This window comes from Gopherus evgoodei, chromosome 2 (genome assembly GCF_007399415.2).
Source record: "Gopherus evgoodei ecotype Sinaloan lineage chromosome 2, rGopEvg1_v1.p, whole genome shotgun sequence".
Taxonomy (NCBI): Eukaryota; Metazoa; Chordata; order Testudines; family Testudinidae; genus Gopherus; species Gopherus evgoodei.
Genome location: NC_044323.1, coordinates 197,585,941 through 197,601,099, shown reverse-complemented (window position 1 = coordinate 197,601,099; position 15,159 = coordinate 197,585,941). Strand labels below are relative to the sequence as shown.

At 46.1% G+C, this 15,159-nt stretch overlaps 1 protein-coding gene across 1 annotated transcript in view; it reads right to left on the bottom strand.

The window, feature by feature from the left end:
* Positions 1–15,159, bottom strand: part of CD226 (CD226 molecule) — a 76,100-nt gene that overhangs the window by 53,803 nt on the left and 7,138 nt on the right. The window lies entirely within an intron of this gene.

Sequence of the window (15,159 nt, the reverse complement as noted above, 5' to 3'; positions counted from 1 at the left end):
CACTGAAACAAAAAATTCCCAACCCCAAGAGAACTTGAGAAATATGGATGATGATGATGAGGAGGAGGAGGTGATCTAGGGCACATTCTCCCAACCTTTCCAGACTACTGTACCCCCAGGAGTCTGATTTTTTGTGTACCCCCAAGTTTCACCTCACTTAAAAATTACTTGCTTACAAAACCAGACATAAAAATACAAAAGTTCCATAGCACACTATTACTGAAATATTGCTTACTTTCTCATGTTTACCATATTATAAAATAAATCAATTAGAATATAAATATTGTACTTACATTCAGGGCGGGTTCCAGGCACCGTACGGGGAGACCTTGGCAAGCCAGCAAAGTGCCTAAAACCACTATGGCTTATTGTTAAAAAGCAATCAAGTCAGCAAGTTATAAATTGGCCATTCGGCAATCTCAGCTTGACCAAGGCAGGAGGGGAAGAGGGGTTTGGGTGCCACGGAAAGGGCAACTTGACCCTGCATCCTTCCTGATAAGAATTGTGTTGAAGTTGCTGATTCCTGCTCTTTTAAAAGAGCAGGAATGTCTATTGGGGTTTCAGAGCTGCAGACTCTGGAAAAACCCATACCTGGTTAATCAATAATCAGAAGGAACCTCTTGCTTGAAACTGCTTATTTAACAAGGTTTCTTTAAGGCACATGTCATTCTATTACTAATGTATAAATAAGGGGGAAAGCTTGAGATAGTTGGACTCGTTTGGGGACTGTTTTAGACTCTCCCTCTGGATACATCTTGCAGTCCCCACTGGCAGACAGAAGATTTGGCCACCAGAAACCTGCCGCTGTGTCATTGGAAAGCCACACTCAGCTTTGGTAATTATCAAGGGTTGAGAGTGTTTTATTAATTTTGCTGCAGATGTGTGTAAGTGCTTGAGACTAGTAAAGTTTAGCTTTAAGTGAAAGCACTCTTGTGTTGTCCTGTTTGTGCCAGCCATCTATTAGTTGGACAGCCGTGTTTCCCCTGATTTATTTCCTGACACCTCCTAGCACAGAGTAGAGTTGCCAAGAGCTTTGGGTTGAAGAACCCTGGGTAACAGCACCAGTGCAGCAAGCAAGTGCTTGGGACGGCCAACAGAAAGGGGCGACACGTCTGGCTTTTTGGCGGCAGGTCTCTCAGTCCCTCTCGGAGGGAAGGACCTACCACCAAAGCATGAAGCAAGGGTAGTAGAGCTGCCACCTAAGTGCCACTGATACGGCTTTTTTTTCCCCTCTCTCCCACTCCCCGCCCCCACCCCCGCTTGGGGTGGCATAAACGCTGGAGCTGGCCCTGCTTATATTTCAGTGTATAGTGTATAGAGCGGTATAAAGAAACATAAAGACTTCACTAGTGCTTTTTATGTAGCCTGTTGTAAAACTATGGAAATAACTAGATGAGTTGATGTACCACTTAGAAGACCTCTGTGTACTCCCTGGGGTTCACAAACCCCTGGTTGAAAGCCACTGATAGAGGGATCCTTAGTTTTCATCTGTGCAGGCCAATAAAATTCCTATTGTATTCAAAGAAAACTAGTTGCATGGTTTCATTCTACAGTAGTTTAAACGGGAAAGCAATCCCCCAGACTACCCTCGAGCATAAGTAGTCCTGTGACTATCACAGAACTGATCTTCTTGATAGGTCTTGAATCATGGTTGTTTCACTTGTTTCCTACTCAACACTATTTGGAAGACCAGTGAAAGGGCAACACCGGATTTGAAATGCCCAGTATGTATCTCATTTAAGGACTAAGGCTTGATTTTAATACAATGGGCTATAGGTTAGCAAGTGGCTTCCTCACATTCAGATATCATAATGATGGGTGTGATATGAGAACCTATGTAGAATTGGGATCTGAGTTAGGACTTGTTCTATTGCCATTACAAATTTATCCTTCTTAGGCCAAAGTCTAAGTTAGATCCAGCTTGCCACAGAGGACACAAAATGTTGACCATAACAGCAAAGAGGAGTGGCAAATGGGAGTTTCAGAGTGCATAGCTGCTGATCCTGTGCTTGGAGGTAGATGAACTTGGTGAGTAGTTATTTGCTTCTTGAAGCAACGAGTGAAAATCATTTGCCAAGTAAACTCGTGACCAAGTGAACACGAACAGCAAACAGGAGCTTTTGTTCTAGGTATATCTCTATACTTAATGCTGTGATGTCCAGCAATAGAACCGTGATTGTGATGAACAATACATGTGCAATGTTTTGTTTCCTACTGGGAGCCACGAGGGATTTCCTCTGTATGAAGTACAAGTTGGAAACTGTGCTGGAAGAAAAGATTTGTAGTCTGGAAGGACAAGTATACACACCACGGAGCATCAGAGAGGTTGAGGGATTCTTGGACAACCAGATTCAGAAAGCTTCACCACTCCAGATTCAAAAAACAAAGGAACTAGCTGCCAAGGAACCAGAGAGTATGGAAACTGGAGAGGAGGTTTGGTAGTTCATAACCACCAGAGGCAAGAGGGCCAGGTGGCTTTCTATGTGGCAGGAGGCAGATGAAGGATGGGCACGTTGTGACCAACAGAAAGAAGAGCCCCAATAGGAATTCCACACAGCCAGAAGTACTCAACTGTTATCACGTTCTCAATGTGGAAACTGTAGAAGATATCTCTGAAGATCCAGCTGGTCAAACAGAATGGAGAGCTGCATAGGACATACTGTAGATGGCTGTACAGCCCAACCTGCAGGGCAACGGAGGCTGCCATGAAGAGATCTCCAGCCATCCAAGGAAGATAGCCTATCCCTGTTGGGGATTTGATATTCATAAGAATGGAGAGAACATTCTGCAAGGCACAGGTGGACAACAGGAAGATGTGTTATCTTCCCAGTCACGAGATTTGACTGTAAGACTGGATAGGTTCTGAAGTTGGTGGGCAAGAATCCATTGATGATGGTGTATCAATCGTAATATAATAACACTGCTGCACAAATTATAGACAACTTCAGGGAATTTGGAAGGACACTGAAGGAGAAGAATGTCCACATGATCTTCTTGGAAATCCTTCCTATCTGGAAGTGAAGGAAGACAGAAAATAGAAGATTCTGGAAGTGAAATGCTCACTTGGTAAGTGGTGTCAGATACAGGGTTTTAGTTTTGTGGAACATTGATCCACCTTCTATGGGCAAAGAGGCTGTACAATTTGATGGCCTTCATCTCAATAAAAGAGGAACATATCTTCTAGGGGACATGATGGCTAGACTAGTCTGGAACGCATTAAAGAAGAACAAAAGAGGAGGGTGAAAAGGGAGAATAAATGAGAACCTATATAAAACAAAATCAAGATGATGTTGAGAACAAAATTAATCAAGACACCAAGGAACATAAAGAGAATAAATTATTTAATAGCCTATATACAATGCTAATAGTCTGGGTAATAAATGAGAGGAATTGGAATTGCTCATTTAAGAGCATAAATTTGACCAAGTTAGTATAACAAACTTGGTGGGAAGGTTTGCATGACTGAAATGTTAAAATCAATGGTTACAACCTATTTAGGAAGGACTGAGTGGGCAAAAGGGAATGGAACTCTTTTATACCTCAGGCTATCTTGTTGGAAGATGAAGGGCCCTCAGGTATGGATGCTCCTATGATGCTGTAGTTGCCCTCAGTTCCTGGTTATTGGGAGGAATAATCACTGACAGGGAGAGGTGCTGGGTTATATTTATTTTTATAACGTACTAAGTGTTTTACATTAAAAGATGGAGACAAGGTCTCTGCTCCAAGAGTTTATATTCTGAAATAGACAGCTAGATCAGACAGTATAATGCTCAGAGGAAAAGAAAAATAAGGAGCCTGATTCACCAGTGCATTACTCCCTTTTTCCATCTGTATAGCTCCACTGATTTCAGTGGAGTTACACTAATGTAAGACTGGAACAATGGTCAACTAGGCCCAAATCTATTATTTAAGAAATTGCAACTTTAGAAAACTTCCACCAAAACACTCTTCATGTCCTTGCTGGAGCAGGAAAACCTGCAAACCACCTATAATGTCTGTACACAGGGGAATGGCTTTCTAGACTGGAAGATTATTATTTATATAATGCCACAGTTGAGCATGGCATTTTGCAGGATTTGGCACCGGATAGAGAAAGAAATGTAAACTTGTGCTAATACATTTTGTTTTTATTATTCCTAGTGAAGCATCCTACACATCTGTCATCCTTAAATGGAATGGAGCTGGACTACTCAAGAAGCCTCACAAATGACAAATTCCTTTCAGTGAAAGTAAATTTTACTCATCTGTTTATATATAAATGACTATTTTGTTGAACTGAATTCCGGGCTCATTTCTCTCCAGCTGTCATTGAAAGAGAAATGGAACTTACTAAGATCAATAACCAACCCTACACAATGCCTAATTATTTTTGGTGTGATATGTTGTAACAACTACATGTCAGCAGATGCCAGGCACAATTACTACATAATTCACACAGGGAGAGCAGGGACTACAATGCTGGACATGTAGTTTCAGAAACACAATCCTCTGACACTTCTGCTAAAGGGGAACTTTTTAAACCAATCCACTGCAGAGTTTCCCTGCGAGTGCTGTGATACACCAGTGTACTTTAGATATCTGGGCGCATATACTTTGTATACCAGGAGCTAGGAAGACAAACCCGTAGCTGCTGCAAGCACTAGGCTCTTTGTAGGCTTTAGTCTTTGGGTAGGGAGTTCCTATTGTGGTTTTGTGGACTGCGCATTTAAGGGCTCAGCTTCACAGCCAGAGTCTGGGCAGGGCGCTGTGAAGCTCTTGTTGTTACACACAGCTAGCTGGAAACTGACATAATAAAAAGCAAATCTCTAGCAAGCTCCTAAAGCACAGAGTGATCACTGAACACCAAACCTGTTAACACTCACACATTTCAACTAACGGGATTACTACACTAGGGCTGCCAGAAAATAAAAAGTGCAGATACCCAGGTGCAAGGACTTTTCATCAACCCAACAGTACAGAAGTCAGTTCTTTGAGGCAGGGGTATAAAGGTAACTGTACCTAGGGGCTCTCAGTTTAGTGCCAGGGATACGCCCTTCCAGCTGTCATAAACAGATAGCTAAGGGTTAATGTCTCTTTCACCTGAAGCACCTGACCAGAGGACCAATCAGGAAACCGGATTTTTTCAACTTTGGGTGGAGGGAAGTTTGTGTCTGGGTCTTTGTTTTCTGGCTGCCTGCTTTCTCTGAGCTTTGGAGAAGTAGTTTCTACTTTCTAGTCTTCTGTTTCTAAGTGTAAGGACGAAGAGATCAGATAGTAAGTTATATGGTTTCTTTTCTTTGGTATTTGCATAAATATAAGTGCTGGAGTGCTTTGATTTGTATTCTTTTTGAATAAGGCTGTTTATTCAATATTCTTTTAAGCAATCGACCCTGTGTTGTGTCACCTTAATAGAGAGAGACCATTTGTATGTATTTTTCTTTCTTTTTATATAAAGCTTTCTTTTAAGACCTGTTGAAGTTTTCTTTACTGGGAAATTTCAGGAAAATTGAATCTGTACTCACCAGGGAATTGGTGGGAGGAAGAGATCGGGGAATTCTGTGTGTGTTGGATTTGCTAGCCTGATTTTGCATTCCCTCTGGGGGAATAGGAAAGTGCTTTTTGTTTCCAGGACTGGGAACAGAGAGGGGGAGTCACTCTGTGTAGTTTCACAGAGCTTGTGTCTGTGTATCTCTCCAGGAGCACCTGGAGGGGGGAAGGGAAAAAGGATTATTTCCCTTTGTGTGAGACTCAAGGGATTTGGGTCTTGGGGTCCCCAGGGAAGGTTTTTCAGGGGGACCAGAGTGCCCCAAAACACTCTAATTTTTTGGGTGGTGGCAGCAAGTACCAGGTCCAAGCTGGTAACTAAGCTTGGAGGCTTTCATGCTAACCCCCATATTTTGGACGCTAAGGTCCAAATCTGGGACTAAGTTTATGACATGGTGGTAGCGGTGGGATATAGACAGAATCCAGAAGCCAGTAGGAATATTATATTTTTCTTTTCTCTGCTAAGGGCTTTTTAGCACAGAGAAACAGTTTGGTTTTAAAAGGGAACCAGAGAGAATTTTTTTTTTCTGCTCGCTCTGGCAGTTTGTGGCTTGCATGTTAAGCAAGAAGTCGTTAAGGTGCTATCACGAGTCTTTTGTCACACAATAGCACTCCCATTGAGAGTCATTACCAGCACTATATAAATGCAAATAAAGTGGTTTTTCAGGTTTACTTAACATTGAAGATTACCTAAAGACACTGTTGCTAGGCAGACTTCAGAAGGCAACAGAGAACCTGCAGTTCAGAAGATAAACACCGGAGGGCACCCCAACACAAGAAAACAGGAATCATGACTTCTAAGGCAAAAATTGAGGCCGAAAACCAATTCAAAGAAGCTGAACACCGGCGACAACTGGAGCTAAAAGAAAAGGAAGAAAGCATCAAACTGGCAGCCTACCAAAGAGAACAGGCAGCCTTAGAGGCAGCACACAAAAGAAAACTAGAAGAAGAAGAGGTGGCCTACCGAAGGAAACAAGCAGAAGAAGAGTTGGCCCACCGCCGAGAAATGGAAAAACAACAAAAAGAAATGGAAAAACAACAAAAAGAAAATGAAGAGAAGGAAAAACAGAGAAAGCATGAACTGGACTTGGCAAAAGCTGGGCTGCATGTGCCAGCCAACCCTAACAACCTGGCGCCAATTATTGCTCCACAGCACAGGAAATTTCCCACCTACAAGGCAGGTGATGACACCGAGGCCTTCTTGGAAAATTTTGAAAGAGCCTGTCTTGGGTACAGCATCCCCGAAGACCAGTACATGGTAGAATTGAGGTCACAGCTCAGTGGACCTTTAGCAGAGGTGGCAGCTGAAATGCCTAAGCAGCAAATGAATGACTATAAACTTTTTCAAACCAAGGCCAGATACAGAATGGGGATAACTCCAGATCATGCCCGTCGGCGCTTCAGAACCCAAAAGTGGAAACCAGAGGTGTCATTTCCCAAACACGCCTACTACATTGCAAAAAACTATGAGGCCTGGATAACAGGAAACAACATTCAAACCTTGGAAGAACTGCACCTCCTCATACAAATGGAGCAGTTCTTGGATGGTGTTCCTGAAGACATCACACGGTACATACAAGATGGAAAACCCAAAGATCTCGCTGAGGCGGGGGAGATTGGAGCCAAATGGATGGAACTGGCAGAAAGCAAGAAAGCTACGTCAAGGGGAACGATTACCCCAGGGGGCACACAGACCATAAACCCTACAACCGAGGACAGCCAAAGACCCCACATACCACCCAAGTAAAGCCACAAACACCCTACCCTTCCACCTCACCAGTCTCCAGTAACTCACCTCGGCCCAGTGACCCATCAGATGGAAGATGCTTTAAGTGTAATGAACTGGGACATATCAAGGCCAACTGTCCCAAGAACACCATGCGAGTGCAATTCATTACACCACCATCACACCAAAGATCCCCAGGCCCGGATGCCTCTCAAATACCCTTGGAGCGAAGGGAAAATTTGAGAGTGGGCGGAAAGAAGGTTACTGCGTGGAAAGACACAGGGGCACAAGTGTCAGCTATCCACCAATCCTTCGTTGACCCCAAATTCATCAACCCAAAGGCCAAAGTTACAATTTACCCCTTCATGTCACAAGCTGTAGACTTGCCTACAGCTCAACTGCCTGTCCAGTACAAAGGCTGGTCAGGAATGTGGACTTTTGCAGTCTATGACAATTATCCTATCCCCATGCTACTGAGGGAAGACTTGGCCAACCAGGTGAGGCGGGCCAAGAGAGTGGGAATGGTTACACGTAGCCAAACCAGGCAAGCTTCCAGACCCATTCCTGTTCCTGAGCCGTCCACAGAGGCCCCGTCTGTGTTACCAGAGACCCAGACAGAGGTAGTGGACCTGGATTCCATGCCTACCACTGAAACAGCCACAGCATCTCCAGTCCCAGGCCCGGAACTGGAACAGCACCCAGCACCAGCAATTGCAACCCCATCTTCAAACTCAACGCCAGTGGGCGCCAGCGAGCCAGAACTGGCAGAAACAACAGACAGCCATACCCAAAAGGCTCAGCCAGAGCCTGAAATACCCTCAGGTGCACCAGCGGAGAGCGGTTCACCAGCAACGGAAACAACCCCATCCTCTACATCGCTTCCAGAGGGACCAAGCCCAAGTCCACAGTCTGAGGAAGAACTGGTGACCCCAGCCTCAAGGGAACAGTTCCAGACTGAGCAGGAAGCAGATGACAGTCTTCAGAAAGCTTGGGCGGTGGCACGGAGCACCCCACCGCCTCTCAGCTCTTCTAATCGATCCCGGTTTGTTATAGACCAAGGACTTTTATACAAGGAAATTCTTTCTGGTGGACACCGGGAAGAATGGCAGCCGCAAAAACAGTTGGTGGTTCCAACTAAGTACCGTGGGAAGCTTAGCCCATGATCATCCCAGTGGCCATGCTGGGGTGAACAGAACCAAGGACCGGTTGGGGAAGTCCTTCCACTGGGAGGGGATGGGCAAGGATGTTGCCAAGTATGTCCGGTCTTGTGAGGTATGCCAAAGAGTGGGAAAGCCTCAAGACCAGGTCAAGGCCCCTCTCCAGCCACTCCCCATAACTGAGGTCCCATTTCAGTGAGTAGCTGTGGATATTCTGGGCCCTTTCCCAAAAAAGACGCCCAGAGGAAAGCAGTACGTACTGACTTTAGTGGACTTTGCTACCCGATGGCCAGAAGCAGTCGCTCTAGGCAACACCAGGGCTAACACTGTGTGCCTGGCCCTAACAGACATCTTTGCCAGGGTAGGTTGGCTCTCCGACATCCTTACAGATTCAGGGTCTAATTTCCTGGCAGGGACCATGGAAAAACTGTGGGAAACTCATGGGGTGAATCACTTGGTTGCCACCCCGTACCACCATCAAACCAATGGCCTGGTGGAAAGGTTCAATGGAACTTTGGGGGCCATGATACGAAAATTCATCAACGAATTCTCCAATAATTGGGACCTAGTGTTGCAGCAGTTGCTGTTTGCCTACAGGGCTGTACCACATCCCAGTTTAGGGTTTTCACCGTTTGAACTTGTGTATGGCCACGAGGTTAAGGGGCTATTACAGTTGGTGAAGCAGCAATGGGAGGGGTTTACGCCTTCTCCAGGAACTAACATTCTGGACTTTGTAAGCAACCTACAAAGCACCCTCCGACACTCTTTAGCCCTTGCTAGAGAGAACCTAAAGGATGCTCAAGAAGAGCAAAAGGCTTGGTATGACAGACATGCCAGAGAACGTTCCTTCAAGGTAGGAGACCAGGTTATGGTCTTGAAGGCGCAACAGGCCCATAAGATGGAAGCATCATGGGAAGGGCCATTCACGGACCAAGAGCACCTGGGAACTGTAAACTACCTCATAGCATTTCCCAATTCCTCACTAAAGCCTAAAGTGTACCATGTTAATTCTCTCAAGCCTTTCTATTCCAGAGACTTACAGGTTTGTCAGTTTACAGTCCAGGGAGATGAGGCTGAGTGGCCTGACGGTGTCTACTACGACGGGAAAAAAGACGGTGGCGTGGAAGAGGTGAACCTCTCAACCACCCTGGAACGTCTGCAGCGGCAACAAATCGAGGAGCTGTGCACTAGCTTCGCCCCATTGTTCTCAGCCACCCCAGGACGGACTGAACGGGCATACCACTCCATTGATACAGGTAATGTTCACCCAATCAGAACCCCACCCTACCGGGTGTCTCCTCATGCCCAAGCTGCTATAGAACGGGAGATCCAGAACATGCTACAGATGGGTATAATCCGCCCATCTACCAGTGCATGGGCATCTCCAGTAGTTCTGGTACCCAAACCAGATGGGGAAATACGCTTTTGCGTGGACTACCGTAAGCTAAATGCGGTAACTCGTCCGGACAACTATCCAATGCCACGCACTGATGAGCTATTGGAGAAGTTGGGACATGCCCAGTTCATCTCTACAATAGACTTAACCAAGGGGTACTGGCAAGTACCACTAGATGAACCTGCCAAGGAGAGGTCAGCATTCGTCACCCATGCGGGGGTGTATGAATTCAATGTCCTTCCTTTCGGCCTTCGAAATGCACCCGCCACCTTCCAGAGGCTGGTAGATGGTCTACTAGCTGGACTGGGAGAATTTGCAGTTGCCTACCTCGATGATGTGGCCATTTTTTCAGACTCCTGGCCCGAACACCTACTACACCTGGAAAAGGTCTTTGAGCGCATCAGGCAGGCCGGACTAACTGTTAAGGCCAAAAAGTGTCAAATAGGCCAAAACAGAGTAACTTACCTGGGGCACCAGGTGGGTCGAGGAACCATAAACCCCCTACAGGCCAAAGTGGATGCTATCCAAAAGTGGCCTGTCCCAAGGTCAAAGAAACAGGTCCAATCCTTCTTAGGCTTGGCCGGATACTACAGGCGATTTGTACCACACTACAGCCAAATCGCTGCCCCATTGACCGACCTGACCAAAAAAACCCAGCCAAATGCAGTTAAGTGGACTGATGAGTGTCAAAAGGCCTTTACCCAACTTAAGGCAACGCTCATGTCTGACCCTGTGCTCAGGGCCCCGGACTTTGACAAGCCATTCCTAGTAACCACAGATGCATCTGAGTGTGGTATAGGAGCAGTGCTCATGCAGGAAGCAACAGATCACAACTTCCATCCTGTCGTGTTTCTCAGCAAGAAACTGTCTGAGAGGGAAAGTCACTGGTCAGTCAGTGAAAAGGAATGCTATGCCATTGTGTACGCCCTGGAAAAGCTACACCCATATGTTTGGGGACGGCGGTTCCAACTACAAACTGACCATGCTGCACTAAAGTGGCTTCATACTGCCAAGGGGAACAACAAGAAACTTCTTCGTTGGAGTTTAGCTCTCCAAGATTTTGATTTTGAAATTCAACTCATCACAGGAGCTTCTAACAAAGTTGCTGATGCACTCTCCCGTGAGAGTTTCCCAGAATCCAGTAGTTAAAAAGTGTTCTTAAAATGTAAAAGTCTGTTAGTTATATACTTAGTAGTATATGTAAAGGTGCATGTGTTGTATTAACCTGTTTATTTTCAGGTTCTATAAGGAAATTGCCGCCAGTGAGCTTCCCCACTGTCTGCAATTTGGGGGGCGTGTCATAAACAGATAGCTAAGGGTTAATGTCTCTTTCACCTGAAGCACCTGACCAGAGGACCAATCAGGAAACCGGATTTTTTCAACTTTGGGTGGAGGGAAGTTTGTGTCTGGGTCTTTGTTTTCTGGCTGCCTGCTTTCTCTGAGCTTTGGAGAAGTAGTTTCTACTTTCTAGTCTTCTGTTTCTAAGTGTAAGGACGAAGAGATCAGATAGTAAGTTATATGGTTTCTTTTCTTTGGTATTTGCATAAATATAAGTGCTGGAGTGCTTTGATTTGTATTCTTTTTGAATAAGGCTGTTTATTCAATATTCTTTTAAGCAATCGACCCTGTGTTGTGTCACCTTAATAGAGAGAGACCATTTGTATGTATTTTTCTTTCTTTTTATATAAAGCTTTCTTTTAAGACCTGTTGAAGTTTTCTTTACTGGGAAATTTCAGGAAAATTGAATCTGTACTCACCAGGGAATTGGTGGGAGGAAGAGATCGGGGAATTCTGTGTGTGTTGGATTTGCTAGCCTGATTTTGCATTCCCTCTGGGGGAATAGGAAAGTGCTTTTTGTTTCCAGGACTGGGAACAGAGAGGGGGAGTCACTCTGTGTAGTTTCACAGAGCTTGTGTCTGTGTATCTCTCCAGGAGCACCTGGAGGGGGGAAGGGAAAAAGGATTATTTCCCTTTGTGTGAGACTCAAGGGATTTGGGTCTTGGGGTCCCCAGGGAAGGTTTTTCAGGGGGACCAGAGTGCCCCAAAACACTCTAATTTTTTGGGTGGTGGCAGCAAGTACCAGGTCCAAGCTGGTAACTAAGCTTGGAGGCTTTCATGCTAACCCCCATATTTTGGACGCTAAGGTCCAAATCTGGGACTAAGTTTATGACATGGTGGTAGCGGTGGGATATAGACAGAATCCAGAAGCCAGTAGGAATATTATATTTTTCTTTTCTCTGCTAAGGGCTTTTTAGCACAGAGAAACAGTTTGGTTTTAAAAGGGAACCAGAGAGAATTTTTTTTTTCTGCTCGCTCTGGCAGTTTGTGGCTTGCATGTTAAGCAAGAAGTCGTTAAGGTGCTATCACGAGTCTTTTGTCACACAATAGCACTCCCATTGAGAGTCATTACCAGCACTATATAAATGCAAATAAAGTGGTTTTTCAGGTTTACTTAACATTGAAGATTACCTAAAGACACTGTTGCTAGGCAGACTTCAGAAGGCAACAGAGAACCTGCAGTTCAGAAGATAAACACCGGAGGGCACCCCAACACAAGAAAACAGGAATCATGACTTCTAAGGCAAAAATTGAGGCCGAAAACCAATTCAAAGAAGCTGAACACCGGCGACAACTGGAGCTAAAAGAAAAGGAAGAAAGCATCAAACTGGCAGCCTACCAAAGAGAACAGGCAGCCTTAGAGGCAGCACACAAAAGAAAACTAGAAGAAGAAGAGGTGGCCTACCGAAGGAAACAAGCAGAAGAAGAGTTGGCCCACCGCCGAGAAATGGAAAAACAACAAAAAGAAATGGAAAAACAACAAAAAGAAAATGAAGAGAAGGAAAAACAGAGAAAGCATGAACTGGACTTGGCAAAAGCTGGGCTGCATGTGCCAGCCAACCCTAACAACCTGGCGCCAATTATTGCTCCACAGCACAGGAAATTTCCCACCTACAAGGCAGGTGATGACACCGAGGCCTTCTTGGAAAATTTTGAAAGAGCCTGTCTTGGGTACAGCATCCCCGAAGACCAGTACATGGTAGAATTGAGGTCACAGCTCAGTGGACCTTTAGCAGAGGTGGCAGCTGAAATGCCTAAGCAGCAAATGAATGACTATAAACTTTTTCAAACCAAGGCCAGATACAGAATGGGGATAACTCCAGATCATGCCCGTCGGCGCTTCAGAACCCAAAAGTGGAAACCAGAGGTGTCATTTCCCAAACACGCCTACTACATTGCAAAAAACTATGAGGCCTGGATAACAGGAAACAACATTCAAACCTTGGAAGAACTGCACCTCCTCATACAAATGGAGCAGTTCTTGGATGGTGTTCCTGAAGACATCACACGGTACATACAAGATGGAAAACCCAAAGATCTCGCTGAGGCGGGGGAGATTGGAGCCAAATGGATGGAACTGGCAGAAAGCAAGAAAGCTACGTCAAGGGGAACGATTACCCCAGGGGGCACACAGACCATAAACCCTACAACCGAGGACAGCCAAAGACCCCACATACCACCCAAGTAAAGCCACAAACACCCTACCCTTCCACCTCACCAGTCTCCAGTAACTCACCTCGGCCCAGTGACCCATCAGATGGAAGATGCTTTAAGTGTAATGAACTGGGACATATCAAGGCCAACTGTCCCAAGAACACCATGCGAGTGCAATTCATTACACCACCATCACACCAAAGATCCCCAGGCCCGGATGCCTCTCAAATACCCTTGGAGCGAAGGGAAAATTTGAGAGTGGGCGGAAAGAAGGTTACTGCGTGGAAAGACACAGGGGCACAAGTGTCAGCTATCCACCAATCCTTCGTTGACCCCAAATTCATCAACCCAAAGGCCAAAGTTACAATTTACCCCTTCATGTCACAAGCTGTAGACTTGCCTACAGCTCAACTGCCTGTCCAGTACAAAGGCTGGTCAGGAATGTGGACTTTTGCAGTCTATGACAATTATCCTATCCCCATGCTACTGAGGGAAGACTTGGCCAACCAGGTGAGGCGGGCCAAGAGAGTGGGAATGGTTACACGTAGCCAAACCAGGCAAGCTTCCAGACCCATTCCTGTTCCTGAGCCGTCCACAGAGGCCCCGTCTGTGTTACCAGAGACCCAGACAGAGGTAGTGGACCTGGATTCCATGCCTACCACTGAAACAGCCACAGCATCTCCAGTCCCAGGCCCGGAACTGGAACAGCACCCAGCACCAGCAATTGCAACCCCATCTTCAAACTCAACGCCAGTGGGCGCCAGCGAGCCAGAACTGGCAGAAACAACAGACAGCCATACCCAAAAGGCTCAGCCAGAGCCTGAAATACCCTCAGGTGCACCAGCGGAGAGCGGTTCACCAGCAACGGAAACAACCCCATCCTCTACATCGCTTCCAGAGGGACCAAGCCCAAGTCCACAGTCTGAGGAAGAACTGGTGACCCCAGCCTCAAGGGAACAGTTCCAGACTGAGCAGGAAGCAGATGACAGTCTTCAGAAAGCTTGGGCGGTGGCACGGAGCACCCCACCGCCTCTCAGCTCTTCTAATCGATCCCGGTTTGTTATAGACCAAGGACTTTTATACAAGGAAATTCTTTCTGGTGGACACCGGGAAGAATGGCAGCCGCAAAAACAGTTGGTGGTTCCAACTAAGTACCGTGGGAAGCTTAGCCCATGATCATCCCAGTGGCCATGCTGGGGTGAACAGAACCAAGGACCGGTTGGGGAAGTCCTTCCACTGGGAGGGGATGGGCAAGGATGTTGCCAAGTATGTCCGGTCTTGTGAGGTATGCCAAAGAGTGGGAAAGCCTCAAGACCAGGTCAAGGCCCCTCTCCAGCCACTCCCCATAACTGAGGTCCCATTTCAGTGAGTAGCTGTGGATATTCTGGGCCCTTTCCCAAAAAAGACGCCCAGAGGAAAGCAGTACGTACTGACTTTAGTGGACTTTGCTACCCGATGGCCAGAAGCAGTCGCTCTAGGCAACACCAGGGCTAACACTGTGTGCCTGGCCCTAACAGACATCTTTGCCAGGGTAGGTTGGCTCTCCGACATCCTTACAGATTCAGGGTCTAATTTCCTGGCAGGGACCATGGAAAAACTGTGGGAAACTCATGGGGTGAATCACTTGGTTGCCACCCCGTACCACCATCAAACCAATGGCCTGGTGGAAAGGTTCAATGGAACTTTGGGGGCCATGATACGAAAATTCATCAACGAATTCTCCAATAATTGGGACCTAGTGTTGCAGCAGTTGCTGTTTGCCTACAGGGCTGTACCACATCCCAGTTTAGGGTTTTCACCGTTTGAACTTGTGTATGGCCACGAGGTTAAGGGGCTATTACAGTTGGTGAAGCAGCAATGGGAGG